Raw genomic sequence first — 4,956 nt, 5'->3', positions numbered from 1 at the left:
CTCTCTCTCTCTCTCTCTCTCTCTCTCTCTCTCTCTCGCTCTGTCTCTGGGAGTTTGCATCCAACTCCATCTAGTGCAATTCTATCACGCGGGAGACGGAGCTGGCCCCACCCCAATAGCACACGCACACACACGCATTCACAACACAGAAGAGAAAAAAACAGCACTGGACTCATAGGTGGAATGCTGTTCCTGTGGTGAATTTGAGAAAAATAAACCTCTTTTTTGCACTGACCTCCTACAGAAATAACTGAATTCAGATTTTTATGTGAAACTACACATCTTCCATCATATTCCATATTGGACCCAAGGAGCTATGAAAAACAAAACCTCACTTCTTTCATTTTAATACACATCCATTTTCTCTTTGATTCAATCTAATTCACAGCAACAGACCTGAGCGACTAAATGAAATTACACTGTAATAAAGATGGATCAGTGCTCCTGATTAAACTAATATTAGTTTATCAGTTGACACAGTTACAGACTGTATATATAAGATCCCATATGATTATTGACATTTGGGTTTCAGCTGGGTAAACTATCACAAACATATACTAAACATATTTAGTAGTTTTTTGTCAAAATCAAACTGAATCTGGTAACTATGCTAACATATGGTGCATTTTGGCCATTGATTATAACACACTTGGAAAGTCGGAAATAACAGCCCCCTATTAAGAGGTTCCAAATTGTTACCTGGATTTTGTACCATGTCAAAAATAATTCAAAGTTCGTGAGCTACTTCAAAGGAGCCATACCCATAATCAAATGAATTTCCTCTTTCCTTATGAGTTGTTGAGAAATCCTAGCACCGGTTCAGTGTGTTTAGTCGAGGGTGCGTGCCATTGGCTAATAAAGAGCAGGAGAGTTCTCTAACGAGCTCTGGCTCAGCCATGTTACTGAGGTTGCACTGTTTACAACAGAATTGCATTCATATAAACTAGCCTTGCATGACATGGGGTTATACAAATGTGTTTCTTTAGAACAAGGATGCTCCAAGTTGTTTCTGTATTAGTCTTTTTAATATTGTTATTGTTGTTTCATGTTCCATAATAATAATAATAATAATAATAATAATAATAATAATAATAATAATCAGAAGAAGAAGAAGAAGAAGAAGAAAGTAGTAGTAATAGTAGTAGTAGTAATAGTAGTAGTAGTAGTAGTACTTAAACTACCAGATGGTGCAAAACGTATCAAAGTTTTTGCACCTCTGGGCTCTTCACAGCCTGAAATAACGCAACAGATTAAAGTTTTGCATTGCGGTCTATATCTCCTGAACTGTGACCATCAAATTTCTTGACCAACATTACACAGCTTTGCAATTTTGACCATCTTACCTCCACCCAATTAGATTGTGAGCTATTCTAAGCATGAGCTTGGAATAATCTAAGTGTGACCGTCCATCCATCCATCTTCTACCGCTTACTACTTTTCAGGGTCACGGGGAACCTGGAGCCTATCCCAGGGAGCATCGAGCACAAGGCAGGGTACACCCTGGACAGGGTGGAAACTAAGTGTGACCTCAACAGTTAAACAATTGAAAAATATATATTGACAATTGTAAACAACATGGCTGGTCAAACACATTCCAGTTAATCGTTTCAAAGAGAGGCTTGGTTAAAACAACTGTAACTCACAAATACTCCTTAGGAGCAGTAGATCCTATGGAGTAACACAGAGTTTGTGGTGTGTTCATCAATAGGGGGTGCTATAACCTTTAGACAGTGTGTGATTTCTGTCAAAATTAGAAATAGAACCCAACAGAATTTATTATAATTTATTGTTTTCATATAATATATTTTATATAGTATATGTTTATATTATTATGTATTATATTATTATTATTATTATTATTATTATTATTATTATAATTAGGCCTACTTAAATAATGGAAATTGAATTTTGTAATTAGCAATTAGTGTTTTGATTTGTACTTATTTTTGTACATCAGCTAAAGCTTAAGAAGGCTCTAACTGATTGGGAGCAAACTCAATAAAATTTTACAGTGTATTACTTATATCAACAACTGGCGATATTGTAGTAATCATAAAAATTAGGCCAGTTTTTTAGAAACAGTTTGGACAATAACAATAACTACTTGTAGCTGTATTTCATTCATTCATTTTCTGTAACTGCTTTATCCTGGTCAGGGTAGCGGTAGATCCAAATGAAGACAGGAACGCACCCAATCCATCACACACACACAAACGCACGCACACACAGACACACACACATGCACAAATGCAAACACAGACACACACGCACACACACACCCACACGCACACACGCACATACACACACACACACACACACACACACACACACACACACACACAAACACACACACAAACACACACACACACCCCTGGGGGCGATTTAATGTCCACCTACCAGCATGTTTTGGGAGGTGGGAGGAAACGGCAGAACCCAGAGGAAATCCATGTAGCGAACAGTTCGGTACAGACAAAGCAACCTGCTTTTCCTGCTAAAAACATACTTGAATCAACTAATCAGCTATTTAACACCATGTCATGAGTTAAGCTGGGTGTATTAGAGCAGGGTAAACAGTGAAATGTGTAGTTTGGATATCAAGAGTTAGCAAAATGTTTTAGAGTTGTAAACAATAAAACTATCATATTAAATTCATCCTAAACCACTGTACTCATGAAACATTCAGAAATTCAGCTATTAATGGCCAATCTGCTTTCAGCAGTCATCAGACAGGATTACTACTGGCTCATCATCACAAACTGTTGCAGAGTCTGTAGCCACATGTACTAAGCTCTTTTCACATAGACCACAATCTTATACGCTTCCAGGGAACTTCCAGGGAATGTAAATGTAATGAAATATAAAAGGGAATGTAAATTAGCACCCTGAGTAGTGCAGTAATATAGGCAGTCTTGCAAGTATACAGTCACCCCTTAGGATTGGACTACTTTTCAATTGTTGACATGGGTTGTTTCTCATTAATGCTCTTGTGGTTGAAGAGGCAAACCCGTTATCACAGGCACACAGTCACAATATGTACTGGATGAGTGGAGGCTATTATAAAAGGTTATTATAATATTATGGCGGGGGGGCTCTATAATGTGTAAGTCTAAAGAGTATTTTTATACCATTTCTATATGAAGTAATAGGTTGTGCAGCATTTTGAGATAGTATTTAGTATGTTAGCCTGTGATCTGGTACAATATCCCGTACAATGTCAAGAGTCAGGAAGCCATCTTGGTGGAGAAGGGAAGGATTGGATTCAACTATAATATTTGTTCCCTTCCACTGAAATCTTATTGTCAACAATATGGTAAACAAGGAACTTTCAACATAAATTATATAGTGCTTCTGTGGAATAGCAGCTTAAATGAACAAGTAATGAACAACATTCTTTTGCCCAACTCATCTTGATTTAAAACAAAACAGGCGTAAATACAGTGGCTGCATTCCGTTGTTTAACAAATCTCTAACTAACAGTTATAAAATACATATCATGTGCAGTGTAGTGGGTGACTGATAAATGCTATTGCTTTTTCATACAAAACAGCTGAAAGAAACGACATGGCCGGAGTTGATGCTTATTTTCAATCTGTGTTTCCTCAATACAGATTTTTTTTGTCATTCAAAAAAGCTTGTGCTGTAATGTGCATAGAAGCACAGCCTTCAAGGCATGCACTTGAAGGAACAATGGAGAGCAGAGAAAAAGGTAAGACAAAAGCTTTATGTAACTTTATGTAAATTTTGTGCTTTTATTTTGGTTTTTGTTTTGTACTTTTGGTATTATTTGTATGGATTTATTTTGTGTGGAAAATAAGAATAGCCAGTGTATGTTATAACTTGATACAGCCCTATTTACTACTTTAACTGAATGAACTGACCAGTCATAGTCATCATAGCTCAGTTAATTATACCCCTTACCTAACTAAATTAACTCTTCAGAAAAGACCAACATTGTGTACGGTGAGCAAACATTTTATTCATGAATTAATATTGTTGAGTGATTGATCAATAAACTACGCACCCACATGTGGCAGCCATATTTTGCAATTTAGTGTTTAGTTAATTTACACAATCAAAATACTGCATTGTCAGCCACCATTTCACTTCATAAAGACAGTTTATTTATACACAGACTATTGCTAGCTGGTTTAAACATTCCAGGGTTGAGAAACTAAACTATAATCTTATTATATTTGTTTTTGTTCACTCCTGCAGGGGCAGCAAGAAAATGTGAAAATGACATAGAATATACTGTATAATATCTATAATAATGCCATAAAATGTATTTGTAAAGATATCCTGTAGACATCAATAGAGGACATTTAGGAGATGTCTAAAAAAGACATCACACAAACTTTCATTCTGGCTACTTAGTGTATGTCTTTTGACCATCAAATAAAGACATTTAAAGGACGTCTTTTGGACATGTCTGTGTTCAGTGGGAAATGTCTGGAAGGTTTCTGAAGGATGAGTAGGCTGCCATTTTTAAAGTGTCTATAATAAATCTTTTGCATGTCTCCTCCATGATAAAAGTCTGGCATTCAGACAATAGATGAACCGGACCTGAAATTCTAGCAGCTTTCACTCAAATATTTCTGTCATACATGGCGATATGATCTCAATGTTGGATCATAAATGTATTCACGGAAAATAGTGTGATAATGTGCCATATTAAAGGCTGGATTACTAAGATTACTAAGATTATAGGGTTGTGCAGGACTTCAGGTTAGTTATATCTGTTTACAGCAAAGGCCACCAGAATTTATTGTAGTCAAGTGCAGAAATGCTCTCTCCTCATGCTGTTGTGAGAGAGAATCCACCTTCAGGTTTTTCGCAACCTAGTCAAGTGGTAAGTGCTAAGCAATAGCAATTAAAGAATAATGCATATCAAGCAGGGCAGGAATTCAAGCATTCTGCAACTAATTATCAAGGCTTTTATGATTGGTTACAATAAGG

This window comes from Ictalurus punctatus, chromosome 1 (assembly GCF_001660625.3).
Source record: "Ictalurus punctatus breed USDA103 chromosome 1, Coco_2.0, whole genome shotgun sequence".
NCBI lineage: Eukaryota > Metazoa > Chordata > Actinopteri > Siluriformes > Ictaluridae > Ictalurus > Ictalurus punctatus.
This window is presented reverse-complemented; position numbering follows the sequence as displayed.